The 19,309-nt window shown below is 36.4% G+C and overlaps 1 protein-coding gene across 6 annotated transcripts in view; it reads right to left on the bottom strand.

Annotated features, from left to right (window-relative positions):
* Nucleotides 1-19,309, bottom strand: part of MBD5 (methyl-CpG binding domain protein 5) — a 471,066-nt gene that overhangs the window by 164,727 nt on the left and 287,030 nt on the right. For all 6 annotated transcript variants that reach the window (XM_021668892.2, XM_064382791.1, XM_012457096.2 and 3 more), the window contains one exon: nucleotides 12,911-13,033. The gene's annotated coding sequence lies outside the window, so the exon portion shown is untranslated. The remainder of the gene's footprint in view (nucleotides 1-12,910; nucleotides 13,034-19,309) is intronic.

Genomic DNA, 19,309 nt, shown 5'->3' on the forward strand with positions numbered 1-19,309 from the left:
AGACTCCGTCACTACAGGGGCGGGCCAGCATAGCGGAAGCAGTTCTAACTACACCCATATAAACAGGACTGCAGGGAAGCTCACATGGAAGCTGGGTGGAGCCCACAGCAGCTCAGCGAAGCCTCTGCAGGCTGAGTGTGACTAGACTGCCACCTTGTGGGCAGGGAAAACGGTAGCAACACAGCTGAAAAGCATAAAGCCCTAACTCCCTGGGCCAGAACACCTGGGGGGAAGAAAAGGGGGTTTATGAGTTCAGCTGCTGCAGACTTAAAATTACCAAAATCAGAAAGACAGCAACTACAAAGTCAATAGGCGGATAAATCCACAAAGATGGGAAGAAACCAGCGCAAAAAGGATGAAAACACCCAAAACCAGAACACCTCTCCTCCTACAAGGCAGCATAACTCCTCATCAGCACGGGAACAAGACTGGACGGAGAATGAGTGTGATGAAATGACAGAATCAGCTTTCAGAAAATGGATAATAAGAAACTTCCGTGAGCTAAAAGAACATGTTCTAACCCAATGCAAAGAAACTAAGAACCTTGAAAAAAGACTTGATGAAATGCTAGCGAGAATGAACAACTTAGAGAGGAATATGAGTGAATTGATGGAGCTGAAAAACACAACACGAGAACTTCGCAAAGCACGCACAAGTTTCAACAGCTGAATTGACCAAGCAGAAGAAAGGATATCAGAAGTCGAAGATCAACTCAATGAAATAAAACGAGAAGGGAAGATTAGAGAAAACAAGGTAAAAAGGAATGAACAGAGTCAACAAGAAATATGGGACTACGTGAAAAGACCTAATCTACGTTTGATAGGTGTATCTGAATGTGACGAAGAGAATGCATCCAAGCTGGAAAATACTCTTCAGGATATTATCCAGGAAAACTTCCCCAACCTAGCAAGGCAGGCCAATATTCAAGTCCAGGAAATACAGAGAACACCACAAAGATATTCCTCTAGAAGAGCAACCCCAAGGCACATAATCATCAGATTCATCAGGGTTGAAATGAAGGAGAAAATACTAAGGGCAGCCAGAGAGAAAGGTCGGGTTACCCACAAAGGGAAACCCATCAGACTCACAGCAGATCTCTCAGCAGAAACCCTACAGGCCAGAAGAGAGTGGGGGCCGATATTCAACATCCTTAAAGAAAAGAACTTTCAACCCAGAATTTCATATCCAGACAGACTAAGCTTCATAAGTGAAGGAAAAATAAAATCCTTTGTGAACAAGCAAGTACTCACAGATTTCATCACCACCAGACCAGCTTTACAAGAGCTCCTGAAGGAGACACTACACATAGAAAAAAACAACCAGCACCAGCCACTCCAAAAATGCACGAAATGGTAAAGAGCAGCAACACAATGAAGAATCTGCATCAACCAATGGGCAAAACAGCCAGCTAGCATCAAAATGACAGGATCAAATTCACACATAACAATATTAACCCTAAATGTAAATGGACTAAATGCCCCAATCAAAAGACACAGACTGGCAAATTGGATAAAAAGCCAAAACCCATCAGTGTGCTGTATCCAGGAAACCCACCTCACATGCAAGGATACACAAAGGCTCAAAATAAAGGGATGGAGGAAGATTTACCAAGCAAATGGAGAGCAAAAAAAAGCAGGAGTTGCAATTCTCATCTCTGATAAAATAGACTTTAAAGCAACAAAGATCAAAAGAGACAAAGAAGGACATTACATAATGGTAAAAGGATCAATGCAACAAGAAGAGCTAACGATCCTAAATATATAGGCACCTAATACAGGAGCACCCAGATACATAAGGCAAGTTCTTAAAGACTTGCAAAGAGACTTAGACTCCCACACATTAATAGCGGGAGACTTCAACACACCATTGTCAATATTAGACAGATCAACGAGACAGAAAATTAATAAGGATATCCAGGACTTGAACTCAGACCTGGAACAAGCAAACCTAATAGACATTTACAGAACTCTCCACCCCAAATCCACAGAATATACATTCTTCTCAGCACCACATCACACCTACTCTAAAATTGAACACATAATTGGAAGTAAATCACTCCTCAGCAAATGCAAAAGAACGGAAACCATAACAGTCTCTCAGACCACAGTGCAATCAAGTTAGAACTCAGAATTCAGAAGCCAACCCAGAACCGCACAGCCTTATGGAAATTGAACAACTTTCTCCTGAATGTTGACTGGATAAACACTGAAATGAAGGCAGAAATAAAGATGTTCTTCAAAACCAACGAGAACAAAGAAACCACATACCAGAATCTCTGGGACACATTTAAAGCAGTCTCTAGAGGAAAATATATAGCAATAAGTGCCCACATGAGAAGAAAGGAGAGAACTAAAATTGACACCCTATCATCAAAATTGAAAGAGCTAGAGGAGCAAGATCAAAAAAACTCAAAACCTAGCAGAAGACAAGAAATAACTAAGATCAAAGCAGAATTGAAGGAGATAGAGACACGAAAAACCCTACAAAAAAAATCAATAAATCCAGGAGCTGGTTTTTTGAAAAGATCAACAAAATAGACCACTAGCCAGACTAATAAAAAAGAAAAGAGAGAATAACCAAATAGATGCAATAAAAAATGATAGAGGGGATATCACCACAGATGCCACAGAAATTCAAACCATCATCAGAGATTATTACAAACAACTCTATGCACATAAATTATAAAACCTGGAAGAAATGGATAAATTCCTGGACAGTAGCCTCCTCCCATGCCTAAACCAGGAAGAAGTCGAAACCCTGAATAGACCAATAACAAGGTCTGAAGTTGAGGCAGCAATTAAGAGCCTACCACCCAAAAAAAGCCCAGGCCCAGATGGGTTCACAGCCGAATTCTACCAGACATACAAAGAGGAACTGGTACCATTCCTACTGAAACTATTCCAAATAATCCAAAAAGAGGGAATCCTTCCCAAATCATTTTATGAGACCAACATCATCCTGATACCAAAACCCGGCAGAGACTCAACAAGAAAAGAAAACTACAGGCCAATATCCATGATGAACATAGATGCAAAAATCTTCAATAAAATACTGGCAAGCCGATTACAACAGCACATCAAAAAGCTTATCCACCATGATCAAGTAGGATTCATCCCGGGGATGCAAGGCTGGTTCAATATACGCAAGTCTATAAATGTAATTCACCACATAAACAGAACCAAACACAAAAACCACATGATTATCTCAATTGATGCAGAGAAGGCCTTCCACAAAATTCAACAGCCCTTTATGCTAAAAACTCTCAATAAACTAGGTATCGACGGAACGTATCTCAAAATAATAGAATCTATTTACGACAAACCGACAGCCAATATCATACTGAATGGGCAAAAACTGGAAGCATTCCCTTTGAAATCTGGCACTAGACAAGGATGCCCTCTCTCACCACTCCTATTCAATCTAGTACTGGAAGTTCTAGCCAGAGCAATCAGGCAAGAAAAAGAAATAAAGGGTATTCAAATAGGAAAGGGGGAAGTCAAATTATCTCTATTTGCAGACGACATGATTGTATATCTAGAAGACCCTATCACCTCAGCCCAAAATCTCCTGAAACTGATAAGCAACTTCAGCAAAGTCTCAGGATACAAAATCAATGTGCAAAAATCACAAGCATTCCTATACACCAATAACAGACTTAAAGAGAGCCAAATCAAGAACGAACTGCCATTCACAATTGCTACAAAGAGAATAAAATACCTAGGAATACAACTAACAAGGAACGTAAAGGACCTCTTCAAGGAGAACTACAAATCACTGCTCAATGAAATAAGAGAGGACACAAACAGATGGAGAAACATTCCATGTTCATGGTTAGGAAGAATTAATATCGTGAAAATGGCCATACTGCCCAAAGTAATTTACAGATTCAACGCTATCCCCATCAAGCTACCAATGACCTTCCTCACAGAACTGGAAAAAACCACCTTAAACTTCATATGGAACCAAAAGAGAGCCCGCATAGCCAAGTCAATTCTAAGCAAAAAGAACAAAGCGGGAGGCATCACACTACCGGACATCAAACTCTACTATAAGGCTATAGTAATCAAAACAGCATGGTACTGGTACCAAAACAGAGATATAGACCAATGGAACAGAACAGAGGCGTCGGAGGTGACACAACATATCTACAACCACCTGATCTTTGACAAACCTGAAAAAAACAAGCAATGGGGAAAGGATTACCTGTTCAATAAGTGGTGTTGGGAAAACTGGCTAGCCATATGCAGAAAGCAGAAACTGGACCCCTTCCTGACACCTTACACTAAAATTGACTCCAGATGGATTAAAGACTTAAACATAAGACGTAGCACCATAAAAACACTAGAAGGAAATCTAGGCAAAACCATTCAGGACATAGGCGTAGGCAAGGACTTTATGACCAAAACACCAAAAGCATTGACAACAAAAGCCAAAATAGACAAATGGGACCTAATCAAACTTCACAGCTTCTGCACGAAAAGAAACAGTCAATAGAGTGAATCAGCAACCAACAGAATGGGAAAAAATTTTTGCAGCCTACCCATCTGACAAAGGGCTGATATCCAGAATTTACAACGAGCTAAAAAAGATTTACAAGAAAAAAACAAACAAGCCCATTCAAAAATGGGCGAAGGATATGAACAGATACTTTACAAAAGAAGACATACAAGAGGCCAACAAACATATGAAAAAATGCTCATCATCACTGGTCATTAGAGAAATGCAAATAAAAACTACATTGAGATACCATCTCACGCCAGTTAGAATGGCGATTATTAAAAAATCTGGAGAAAACAGATGCTGGAGAGGATGTGGAGAAATAGGAACACTTTTACACTGTTGGTGGGAGTGTAAATTAGTTCAACCACTGTGGAAAACAGTGTGGCGATTCCTCAAGGACCTAGAAATAGAAATTCCATTTGACCCAGCAATCCCATTACTGGGCATATATCCAAAGGATTATAAATCGTTCTACTATAAGGACACATGCACACGAATGTTCATTGCAGCACAGTTTACAATAGCAAAGACCTGGAACCAGCCCAAATGCCCATCGATGATAGACTGGACAGGAAAAATGTGGTACATATACACCATGGAATATTAAGCAGCCATTAAAAACGAGGAGTTCACGTACTTTGTAGGGACATGGATGAACCTGGAAAACATCATTCTCAGCAAACTGACACAAGAACACAAAATCAAACACCATATGTTCTCACTCATAGGTGGGTGTTGAACAAGGAGAACACATGGACACAGGGAGGGGAGCACTATACACGGGGGTCTGTTGGGGGGGACGGGGGGACAGCGGGGGTGTGGGGAGTTGGGGAGGGATAGCATGGGAAAAAATGCCAGATATAGGTGAACGGGAGGGAGGCAGCAAATCATACTGCCACGTATGCACCTATGCAACAACCTTGCATGTTTTTCACATGTACCCCAAAACCTAAAATGCAATAATAAAAAAAAAAAGAGATAGAAGAGACTCTTAAATATGATAATCAGTAAGAAATTGTATCTCACTACCAACTGAAGCAGACAGAGTTACTGGAAGAATAGGGAAAGGACTGCATTGGTCAATCCTAGAAATTAAGCAAAAATGGGAAGTTTTAGCAAGATAGATGCTAAGAAGTAATATATTTTACATCCCAGGTAAGAAAAACTGAAAGGTATCATTATGGAAACTTGTAGCCTGATTTAACTCTAGCTTATCCCCTGGCCTTCTGAGACCACTGCAACCTAAATTTATTTTTGGGCTTATAAAAATTATTTTGATTTTTCAAGTAAAAGCTGGCTCATAAAAACCGTATTGCAAAATTCTGAGTTTACTGAACTATTGTCCACTATCACTGCATCTCCTATCCCCTTTAGTGACTATAAATCCAGTTGTATGAATTATGCAATGTCATCCTTAGGCATTTCTGTTATCAAAATACCTTTTTATAAATGAGTAAAGAAAGCCAGCACTCAGAACACATTGACTGTTGCTCTAGGTTTTAATGCTTAGTGCAGCTGCTATGTAATGGTGAACATGAATTAAACAAAAAATGAAGTCATGAGGGCAGAAGAAAAGATGTTCAAAAATGAATCTGCAAGTTTAGTTCTAAATAGCAACCGCAATTTTAGCTTGAGGCTTTTCTGGGGGATAGTGAATAATGATTAGGTGAGAGTATAGGCCCCAAGCAAGGCCTGAGGACATTGGTGCTCCTAGCTAGTCATTTATCCTCAAAAAATGGCCCTTAGCTTGCGAGGGCATTGTTTGAAATACCAGAAAGAATCAAACTTGTGCCTTCACTTTATCCCAAGGGTCTTCTCAGGATTGTGAAGCTCTAGTGTTAAGATAAGTGTTTACCTAAACAAAAGCCTTGGTAGGCTTTTACTGTTATCTTATGTTACTTTTACTGTTCTTGGTTTATATTTTTATTTACCTGCAGAAGGAATTACATGTGAAAATTGTAACCCTAAAATTACTATTGAAAATTGTGTTCTACTATGTTAAGTGTCTATTCAAGGGAAGTAAGATAAGATTTAAGAGAATAAATTTTCTCTCTCATTTTTATTAGATTTTCATGGCAAATTTGTATTTCAGAGAATTCAGACTTACTGTATATTGCCAAAAATATTCTTTTAGCCTGATCTAATCATGTAAAATTATAAACCTGTTAGTGTGGATATTTTGAAAACCCTGAAGTCTTGAATTCATGGCTAAGTATGTATTTTTATTTACAAGAACCTCAGTTTCTTGATGTGTTTATATTAATGCTGTTTTCTTCTCCATGAAGAAAATGTTGTGACTTAAGTTATGTGAATGACTCCCACTTTTAAATAACATATTTACATAATAAATAGTAAAGGGAGGGAATTTAACAAACCAAAACATTTACTTATCTCACCCAACTTACAGAATAATGATGATGATGGTAGTAATAAAAATAGCAGTATAGTAGTAATGATCTGATAATATGAAGGAGAATAGGCTTTAAATATGGTTTACTGTATACCAACACTATTCTGACTGATATATTAATTCATAACTGCATCATTATCCATTATCCCCATTTTACAAATGAGAAACTGAATCAATGAGAGACTAAATGAGATTAAATAGTAATTGGTAAATCTAGGATCAGAAAATTGGACTAAAATGTACCCCACTTATAGAAACTTAGAATTTAGAGTAGTGTTTTTTAACTATTCTCCTATTTTCCTTGATAAAACATAAAATCTAATGATTTCTATTTCATTTTTGGAATAAATAAAATATAATAACAAAATAAACCAAAGCAATAATATAGGGCTTGGATGTTTTTTAAGCTACTCCTCCTTCCTCCTGTTTCTAGTTGAGCCTGATTAGTTTGAAATGATATTAGCTCTGTTCATTCAGAAAATAATTATTGAAACCCTACTATTTGTCAAACATTATTCCTGGGGCTGTTATATACATTGAAAGCAAACCAGTTCTGAACTGTGAGCAAGACAGGAAAACTGGACTACTTTCTGGTGACTTCTAACGTCTCCTGAAAACATGAAATCCAAGTTCAAATGCAAGAACAAAAACCCACTACAGAGCCATGTGGATATTGCTCACAATGTTGGAATGTCTATGCCAACAACCCCTTCTGTTAACACAAATAAAAACAATTGAATCTACTTAAATTTAAATTCTTATTAGGATTATTTCTCACTGTCATGTTAGCTATTACTTAGTATGTTTAGATTTGCAAGACTACTCTAAAAAATTTCTTAATTATTCCAAGACACTAAGCCTATAATTTATGTAGCAGCAATTTATTCTGTATGACTTCATTGAATGGCCACTGTGGAACAAAATCAACCAGGGCATAAAAACCTTTATTTGAAAACACTGGACATAAAAACGCTTCAAAGGTGTATTCTAATTTAAAGCAAAATGAAATGTATAAGAGGATCAGCCAAAGTCCAACTAGTCTGAGAAAGAGATAACAAGGGTTAGTTCTTCCAAGAGGGAGGAATTGTCCTTGCAGATTTGTAGCCACTGTTTGGGCAATCTAGATTTTATCAAGAGGGGAGGAGAGGAACAGATGGGGCTAAAGTTATGTGCAAAAAGGATTGGGGAGGAATAACCACTGGAGACAAGGACATGAGAGAGTCACAGTGAAAGATGATCAGTCCTTCATGGTCTAATATCACTCCATACAAAGCATTGCGCTATGTGCTGCAGGTATAGTGATAAACAAGGTGGACTCAGTTCCTCATTTCATTAAATACAAAATTATACAATTACTTATTTTATTTCCATAGTACAAGGTGATGGGCTTGCATATATCAGGGGATCTCACATAATGTGGAAGAATCAGACAAAGCTTCCCTCAAGAAGGGGCATTTTCGTTGAAATCTGAGGGATGAGTAGGATTCTACTAGTTAAGTGGCATTGGAGGGTAGGGTAGGCAAGTGCTGCATTATGATTTTTATGGGCCCTAGGTAGTTCTGCCATCATGGGTCTCTTCCGACATAAAAAATAAAATACAAATTATATTTTGTAACTTATGTGGTATAAAGATGAATATGTTAATATTGTATATTGAAATGTTTTCTTTTACCTAGAAGTCCTTTTCTTTCTTATTTTAAAATAAATTTAAACATTTTTGTGGACCTTAGGCACGGACTTACTGTGCCTTTTGGATTAGTAGGCACAGGATGTAGGGAAGTTTGGGCCAAGAACATTTTGGATAGAGAGAACAGCATATAGAGAAGTTTTTAGGGACATACTTGCTCAGGAAATTAAAAGGCTAGAGCAGGGAGTGCAGGAGAGTATAGCATAAGGGAGGCTGGTGAGGCATGCCATATTAAAATCATTAAATTCTTATAGAGGCCATTTTAAAATAGTAAATTAAAGAACACGAATCTTAGCCAATGCTGATTTTCTTTTTTAAAGACAAAGTCTCACTCTATTGCCCAGGCTGGAATGCAGTGATGCAGCCGTGGCTCATTACAGCCTCAAACTCCTCGGCTCAAGCCATCCTCCTGCCTCAGCTTCCTGAATAGCTAGAATTGCAGGCACACACCACCATGCCCAGTTATTTATTTATTTTTTTTCAGAGACAAGGTCTCAGTATGTTGCCCAGGCTTAATGTTGACGTTTGATATAACATAAGTATATAATAGTGGAAGTTGTGATTTCTGCCAAACTATGGCAGACGTAAAACGTAGGTTAGGCACAATTGCATCTAAAGTTAGTATATACACTGAAATAGTCACAGGAAAACTGATATAATGCCTGTGATTTGCTTTAGAATAATACAGGAGGTATAAATGAACAAGATTAGCCATGAATTCTCAAGTAATGAAGCCAGATTTTGAGGTACATGGGGTTCATTTTATTATTCTGCCAACTCCTCTGTTTCTGACTTTCCATAATAAATAGCTGTTTTAAAAAAAATAAAGCCAAGGTACAAAGAAACATCAAAACGCAGAAGCCATGAAAAAAGATGATAGATTTGAGTTCATAAAAATAATAACCTTATATAACAAAAATAAAGCACAGAAAACACTAAAAATAAAAAGGCCATAATTGTGATATGTATAATTTACAGATTTAATATTCTTAATATGATTGTGATTCTTATCAATCTAGAAAAAATTCCAAGACACCCACAAGAAAAATTTGGCATGGCTCATGAATGGGATATTCACGAAATAACTTAAAATTCAAATAAAAATATAAAAAGATACTAATTCTTAGTAGTAACCATACAAATGAAAATTAAAATGCCATATACTTTTCTTGTATTGGATTTTGTAAAAAACAAAGTTAATGTCAAATGTTGACAAAACTATAGAGAAAGTGACATTATCATTCGCTCAAACACGTTGGTAGAAATGTAAATTGGTAGAACCTTTTCATTTATTTACAATTTTATCTACCAATTCCATTTTTAAGAATATATCATAAGTTAGCATTTTCAAAAGTGTGTAGTGGGATGTTGACAGATGTTATTTGAGTTTGTGTAAGTCTAAACTTAATTTTAAATGTAAATTTATTAAACATCATTTAAAAAATTTCCCTTTTTAAAGTTTTTTCATTGCTTCTTCTTCTTTTTTTAGAAAAAATAGAGTTTATTTTTCAGAGCAGTTTTAGTTTCATAGAACAATGGAGTGGAAAGTACAGAGACTCCCATTCTATTTTACCAGATAGTGATGGTTAAACAAGTCTGATTTCTACAAGGTATATGGTACTACTATATACTGGGACGTACATCTCTTAAGATGGTGAATAAGTCTTTCCTTATGTTATATGTCATCGAACCCTTTCATCAGAGAAAATATTTAGGTACTAAGGTTCTATAACACTTCTAGAAATTATCTTAAAAAATCATCAGATATGAGTACACATATGTACATGATAGGATGTTCACTAAAGTCATGTTTACCACAGACAAAAATTGGGAAGCATTCTAAATATTTAATAAAAGGACAGTGGTTATGTGATTCATGTTATAATCTTTAACTGGAATTTAAGGTGGATGATGTTTACTAACATAAAAATTGCTGCAGTAGGATGATATGATTCTATACCTTGAAAACACTAAAGACTCCATCAAAAGCCTCCTGGAAGTGATAAATGACTTCAGCAACATTTCAGTATACAAAAATCAGTAGCATTTCTGTATACCAATAATGTTGAAGCTGAGAGTCAAATAAAGAACATAAACCAATTAACAATAGCCACACACACACCATGCACAAACCTGGGCATATATCTAACCAAGGAGGTGAAAGATGTCTACAAGGAAAACTGCAAAACACTGCTAGAAATCATAGACGATACAAACAAATGAAAAAACATTACATGCTCATGGATTGGAAGAATCAATATTGTTAAAAGGGCCAAACTGCCAAAAGTAATCTACAGAGTAAATGCTCTTGCTATTAAAATACCAATGTCATTTTTCACAGAACTGGAAAAAAAACTCTTTTAAAATTCATATGGAAACAAAAAAGAGACTGAATAGCCAAAGCAAATCCTAAGCAAAAAGAACAAAGCTGGAAGCATCACAGTACCCAACTTCAAACTAAACCATAAGGCTTCTGTAACCCAAACAGCAAGTTACTGGTACAAAAACAGGTGCATAGATCAGTGGAACAGAATAGAGAACCCAGAAATAAAGCCAGGCACCTACAGCCATCTAATCTTTGAAAAAGTTGACAAAATTAAGCAGCGGGGTAAGGATACCCTATTCAATAAATGGTGATGGAACAGCTTGCTGGCCACATGCCGAAGAAATAAATTGGACCACTACCTTTCACCATATACAAAAATTAACTAAAAATTGATTAAAGATTTAAATGTAAGAACTCAACATATAAGAATGGTAGACGAAAACCCAGGAAACAACATTCTGGATGTGGGCCTTAGGAAACAATTTATGACTAAGTTCTCAAAAGCAATTGCAACAAAAATAAAAATTGGCAATTGGGACCTAGTTAAACTAAATAGCTCTGCACAGTGAAAGAAATTATCAACAGAGTAAATGGACAATCCACAGAATTGGTGAAAATATTTGCAAACTATGTAACCAACAATTGTTTTATATCCAGAATCTATAAGGAACTTAAACAATTGAACAAGCAAAAAACTAACAGCCCAATTTAAAAATGGGCAAAATACATGAACAGACACTTTTCAAAAGAAGATACACAAGAGGCCAACAAACATACAAAAAAGTGTTCATCATCAGTAATTATCAGAAAAATGCAAATCAAAACCATAATGAGATACCTTCTCACATCAGTCAGAATGGCTATTTTTAAAAAGTCAAAAAACAACAGATGTTGGTGGGGCTGTGGAGAAAAGGGAACACCTCTATACCATTGATGGGAATGTAAAGTAGTTCAGCCACTGTGGAAAGCAGTTTGGAGATTTCTTAAAGAACTTAAAGCAGAATTACCGTTCAACTCAGTAATCACATTACTCGGTACATATCCAAAAGCAAACAAATTGTTCTACAAAAAAGACACATGCATTCACAATATTAAGCAGTATCACTATTCTTAATAGTAAAGTCATGGAATCTATGTAGGTGCCCATCAGTGGTGGATTGGATAAAGAAAATGTGGTACATATATACCATGAAGTATCATGCAGCCATAAAAAAAGAATGAACTCATGTTCTCTGCAGCAACATGGGTGCAGCTGGAGGCCGTTATCCTAAGTAAATTAACACAGGAAGGGAAAACCAAATATCACATGTTCTCACATATAAGTGGGACCTAAACATCAGGTACTCATGGCCATAAAGATAGCAACAATAGACAATACTACTAGAGGGGAAAGCATGGAAGAGGAAGCAAGGGCTGAAAAACTGACTGCTAGGCACTATGCTCAGTACCTGGCTGAGGAGATCATTTATACCACAAACTTCAGCATCAAGCAATACACCCAGGTAACAAATCTGCACATGTACCCCCTGAATCTAAAATAAAAGTTGAAAGAGAAAAAAAATAAATAAAAATTTAAAAAAAGCTACAATAAACTGCTAAGTAAAAGAAGCAGGGTAGGGAAAGACCATTTAAGCCCTACGGTGTCCAGTAATAATTATTATAACTATATAAATGTACATATTATACATAATATAGATACATAAAATTAAATACAGAAAGCTGTAACAAAATATTAAGAGTTACCTCAAGGTGGTAGGGTAATTATATTTTTCTGTATTATCTTTTTTTAAAAAAACCAGTAAACATATATTAATTTTCCAATAGAAATATTTTTTAGAGGCAACATGTTTAAGCATCCTGACTTTGGAGAAATAAAGGATTTTAACCTATAGATGTCAGAGGCGTTCCATATTTATACAAAAATTAAGTCTGCAGACAAAAACTACAGTTGTATGAAGAATCTATGAAGAGAAACCATGATGCCTACCTTCTGGAGAGAAGTGAAGAAAACATAACAAGTGTTGTGTGTGACTCAGCAGCGTAATGGAGGCAGTTAATTTCCAGATGCTCTATGCCTTTACGAGTCCCTATAAGGGAGTACCTCTTCTCTCTGGAAAGAAATAACATGGGTACACACATTTATTTAAAGGATAGTTTTCAAAATCATAAATAGTATTGTTGGCATTTTTTCACTTCCAAACATCAATGAGTCGTTGCCAAAGAACTAGACAGGATCAAGGTATTAGTATCTTCATCTTTCAGAAATACCATGCTTAAGTATCAGAAATAATTAAAGAAAATGGTATATGCTTTTTTTATTTGTTTAATACTATAATCAGAAGAAATGTATTTAATAAATTAAAAATTATTGATAAAAATAGTAGTGTAATTTTGTATATCGACTATCTACCAGACACAGTGCTAAATCCTTTATGTCTCATTTAATCCTCTCAACATCTTTTTTATTTGATATTTATTCAACAATATTTACTAGGCATTTGCTCTATCCCAGGTACTGTGGGAAGCACTGGAGATATAATGGCGATCACTACCATGATACAAGATAGCTATTAACATTCCCACTTTAAAATGAGGTAATTGAGGCTCTGGGATTTGATATTAAATAGCCTAACTTCAAACTTACTCTTTCTATTATAGCCCAATTAAAAGGTGTTTGTCAGTCTTACCACCACCACTAAAAACAAAAACAATAAACTCCAAACCTTTTAAGTTAAAATGGAGAAAATACCAAAAAATACCCCAACAACTCATCTAAATGTAGTATAAAATACATACAAAAAATCCATATATATAACCTTTATAATTTGCAATATCACTTACTTTAATCCTCACTCAATCTCATGATATAGGTGTTAGTATTACCATTTTGTAGATGAGAACACTGGCTTAGAAGTGTTCAGCTTAAATCTGGATCTGCCTAATTCTAATGCTTAAAAACCTCAAAAAGAGAACAATAAAAAACACCTTACATTAAAATAGAGAAAGCAACAAAGAAGAAAAACAACTCATTTAAGCAGCCTGATGTATGCACACACACACAAAACACACACAGGATCACACACCTGTATGGATTGTGGTATTGACATTCAAACACCCATCACTATTTGGTAAAATAGTATTTGGGTGGGAGGAGGATGACAGGGGAAAGCAACTATCTAGGAAGGAGAAGCTGAATGAAAATCATCCTCAAATACAGATTGTAGCTCTACAGGCTGCTTACTTTCAAGTGGGGTCTCACAGAAACATAGCAGGAAATATTACCACTCACTTGCTTATGACCTTAGGAAAGTTACTTAACTTCTCTGGGCCACAGTTTCCTATCTGTAAATGAGGATAATAACAGTATCTAACTAATAAAGGTGTTATAAAGATTAACATTCACAAATCACCTAAAGTATCATTTTCAATAGTAAATGCTGTATATATGTGTGTGCATGTGTGGTTTAAAATAAATATCTGAGTGGAGTTAATTGTATTAATAGATCTCCTTCATGGAGCATAGTACTGGTAGTTATATTTTATGTCTGTTAACATCTCAAGTAATCCTCACTTAAATCCTATGAGGCAGATGTTATTATCACCTGGTTTTTAGCTTCACTTAAAGGCAGAAACTTGATTTTATCAACTTCCCCAATCATTAGAAACTCATCAACTTAAAAGGGAAAATTTTTTTGTTGTTCCAAAATGATAGTGAATGAATTGGATAAAACACTGTTTATCCATATCAAATCTCTCTTAACTACCAAACCACTAAGAAATTACTTCATTACTATAAAATTAAAACATGGAGAATTAAAGACTCAAATTAGACCTTCTATAGAAGTCTGTTTCTCTACTGTGTTAAAAATCTCCTCTTATATGATATGATACCTTGAGAAGGCACACCATCACCAATGTGTTTTTTTTGCCAAAAATATTTAACCTAGATTTAACAATAAAAAAATTTCAGAAATAGCTAAACTAAAGTGACATCTTGCAAACAACGGGCCCAGGCTAATCAAAAATGCCAGTGAGATTAGAGCCCAAAGGCTAGAACTTTCTGTCCCACCAGGGATGGGCAAGTAATTTGTTTACCTTCTGGCATGAAGGTATTGGAAAGCTTCATAGAGATTGAAATTTCACTTGAGAGCCCTGGCTTGTCCTAAAGACTGTAAGTTTATGGAAGATATTAGAGTTTTTAGGCAGAATGGAAGGAGTTGCTGTGAATAAACAACGAGAAAATAAAGGATTCTAAAAGGGGAGACGTATCCAAATCAGTGTTTAGATGTGGTGAGTAGAATTGATACAGAGAAACGAGGGAAGGAGAAAAAAAATCTGAACTCTGGGAATTATACAGCCCCTGGGAAATATACAGCAGGTATGGTTATGCACAAGATGATCTGCTGATATGAGGAGGAAATATCAGTACTTACCTGTAATACTTATATAGATTAACACTAATACCTTTAAAATATATTTTCACTGAGGATAGACAATAAATTTTAAAACTTACTCAATTTTTTTTGTATAGAGTATGTGACCAAAATGTTTGGTGATCATTGTTCTCAGGAATAAAAGAAAGACTTTTAGGTGCTGGCATGTACTAGGACATCTGTCCCTGCTCTTAGGGGTGAGGGTGACCGTGCAGTGCTTGGACGGTCTTCTGTGGAGGGGTCAGAGTGACTGTGTTGTGCTGTTATTAATTGGGAGGTATGATGTGTTCTGAAGCACATGCGAAAATAAGAGATGAGCTTATTGAGATTCATCAAACTCTGCTCCATGTTCTTGCTTATTTATACAGAAATAAATGATACTTTGAGAAAAAATGTGGAAAACATACTCAGAGATGATGAAAATTCCTGGGTAAGAAACTTGAAGGACCTTCACTCACTTTGGCCCATGTAAGTAAAGAGAGCTGGGAATGGGGAAGGAATAGCCTACAATGTCCTTTTTGTGAAAAAAATGAGATATTTCTAGATCATGATTTGAGATGGTAATGAAGAATGTGTTTCATCCAGAGGAAGACAGAGCAGAAAAGGGGATGGAAGCACCTCTGCCTTCAGAATGCTATATATGTCCAGTGCCAAGAGTGAGCTTGAGATCTTAACACAGTCATGACAGAGACCTGATAGGCACGAGGCATCTGTCCTCCTTCACACTGCGGTGTCTATATCCAACCTGTGACTGTCTCCTGTCCCCATTATCCCCAACTTTAGGTCCTCTCTATGTTGTCATGAGTGTCTGCTCAAAAGTCTTCACTGGGTCCTCTCTGTGGAATCCAGCCCATTGGCATGGTTTGGTCAGCCCAAATTTGAACGTCTTTAGGCAGAACTCATACAATTCAGTTTGCCACAGGTCTGTCATTTCACATCATATGTTTATGTTTTGTTTTCTGCCTCTCTCTTAAAGCTTTTGAATTCTCAAACACAGGATGAAGTCCAGATTCACTGGTCCAGCACATAAAGGCCTGCTCCTGTGTGTTTCTCCTGACTTATGTTTCATGGTAATACCTCGCAGGTGACTGCAGTTTTCTAAACTGTGTGCTTTTCAAAAACATAAAAAGTAATAGATATATTTTGCTCATATGATGATCTCTGCTTTCTCTTTTTTGTCTGCTTATCTTTCAAGTTAGCTGAAATGTCATTTCCCCACTGACATGTCTTTCCTGAATCTTTGACAGGGAGATGTATTCCTCTTTTGTGCTCATTCTTCACTTTATACGGCCTTTATTGTAGTATTTATAACATTTTACTGATTATTATGTACAAATAACTAGAACATAACACCATGCCTGCTATTTCATAGGTGGCCAATAAATGTTTTTGAATGGGTTAACGAAAATGTCAACAACATGACACAAAAGGCTAGAATTTTTTTTTCTTTTAGATAAAAGGAGATTAAGCAGATATAACAACTAAATGCAATGTATGAACCTTGGCTGGACCTTAGATCAGGAGGAAAAAGACAGCTATAATTAATGGACAACTGGGAAATTTTAAATATTGATTTAAAGACTATTAAAAACACATTTAAAACTATCTTAGGTATTTTATTCCTTTAGATAAAATTATTCATTCATGCATTTGTAATCATAATACATTAAATATCTATTCAGTGTGATAAGTCTGCAGATAAAAATTCTTGCAAGCAAGAGAACCTAAAACACAGCCTTGGCTTGGCCAAGAGGGTCAGGTGAAGGGTAGTAAGGACCCTTCTATCTCAGTCTGGCAAGTTAGCAAAATAACTAAAATATCATCTGTTACATTTCAGGACTCAGACCATCTGCCTACTGAATTATTTTCCCTTCTAATGGAAGGGAAATATTCAGACTGTTGGAGCAGGTTGGCTGCTTTATGCAGCCTTCAGTAAAGTCCTACAAGAAAGAATGGAAGGTCAGGAAGCAGTGAAGGAAAAAAAAAACATGTCTTTGCCAATAAAGCTACTTTTTATCTATGGCTGAGAATAGGAAATCTGGACATTCGTAAGAGTGAAGAAGCCAAATTACAAATGCTTTATAATTATCTTGTATCTATTTTTTGAATAGGTTATTCACATGACATAGAATTGGAAAGATATAAAAAGGGAATAAAAAAATCTCTCTGCTAGTCTTGTCCCCTAGCCATCTGTTTTTTTCACTCCCTGGAGGCAACCCCCATTAGCACTTTCATATGTCCTTCCAGCGATGTTCAATGCATTGCCATACTACACATACATTTCCACAAATGTAGCAGGTTATGCATACTGCTCTATACCTTGCTTTCCTCATGTAAGATGTTTCATCAACTGATTGTATCAGTACATACAAAGCTGCCTTATCATTTTAGGAGCATCATTGTATAAAGTTTACATGATAAAAACCATAGAGTAGACAAGAATGCAAGAGGATATAACCACTAAAAACATAGAGTACACAAGAATGCAAGAGAATATAATAGATGTTTTCCCATGCAAACAAATAAGGAAGGTACTGGCTACTAGGCAGGAAAGAGTTTGGAGGGGCTGTGATTGAGATATCTGAGTATTGAGTATCAAAAACAAAGGCTAAGAAAGGTAGATGGGAAGATTTGCCTGAAGACATTTTGAATCCTAAACGTTCAATCCTAAACAAAGCATGTGAAAAGTTATTAAAGCTTCTGTCATGAGAGGGGTGCAAAAGTGGCTAAGACTAAGTTGCAAGATATAAAGAAGACTGGGATTTGAAGGGTAAGGAATACATAGTTCTCGCAATTAGAAATTACAGCAAGTACAAGGCAGTGGATCCAGTGTATGAAGTCCAGAGGCTAAGCAAGCGGAACTAACATGAGTAGATGCTGGCACATGGTACCAAAAGGCCAACGGCCAAGCAGTTACTCAGCAGAGGCCAGCAAGGACAGAAAAGAGTATGCAAACCCATACATATTGATGATGCCTCGTGATATGTCAGTCTCCCTCAGGAACTTGAGGAAGAGTAAAAGGAAAGAAGTCAGGTATGGTGGCTCATGTCTGTAATCCCAGCACTTTGGGAGACTGAGGTGGGAGAACTGCTTGAGCCCAGGAGCTCAACACCATCCTAGATGACGTGGCAAAACCCCATCTCTGCCAAAGATACAAAAATCAGCTGCACATGATGGTGCATGCCTGTAGTCGCAGCTACGCAGGAGGCTGACATGGGAGGATGGTTTGAGCCCAAGAGGCAGAGGTTGCAGTGTGCTAAGATTGCGCCATCGTACTCCAGTCTGGGCACCAGAGCCAGACCCTGTCTCAAAAGAAAAGAAAGAAAAGAAGAGTAGAAGGGACAGAAGTAAGAGATAGGAGTAGAATCTTAGTTTAAAGCTGAAATTAATTTTGATTCAGATATGAGCAAGTAACTTCAAATTTGTCTGTGGAAATGTTATTGACGAAGGTGCCAAGAAAAGACATTGACATCAATCAATTTTTTGATATAGGCAAACAATGTTTTACACATTTAAGCTCAATAACTACAAAACTTAAACTTACATAGCCAGTTCTTAGCGGTGTTACAAGGATTCAATGACATAGGTGTGAGAAAACAGAATGGTGTGATTTTCTGATTACAGTTTCTGATAGTAACCTTTCTTTGACGTTTTCCCAAGTTTTGGGACCTCTACTCCAATCCCATATAGAGAAGCCACTGATTCCATCTTGTCTTCTACAGACTCACTTCCAAAGAGCATTAACTCTGAAATCAGTGAATCTTGAATTCAAATTCGACTTTTGTCATGCACTAGTTGTATGAATTTGGGGAAATAACTTATCTGAATCTCTGAGTCTTCATCCATAAAATATAGAAGTGAAAAATCGTTTCATATATGTATTATGTAAGATAATAAAGTATACAATACAATAAAAAAAACCACATCTGGCTCATGGTTGGTAGACCTATCTC

This window comes from Aotus nancymaae, unplaced genomic scaffold (assembly GCF_030222135.1).
Source record: "Aotus nancymaae isolate 86718 unplaced genomic scaffold, 86718_ANA_hifiasm-v0.15.2.pri h1tg000029l, whole genome shotgun sequence".
Taxonomy (NCBI): Eukaryota; Metazoa; Chordata; class Mammalia; order Primates; family Aotidae; genus Aotus; species Aotus nancymaae.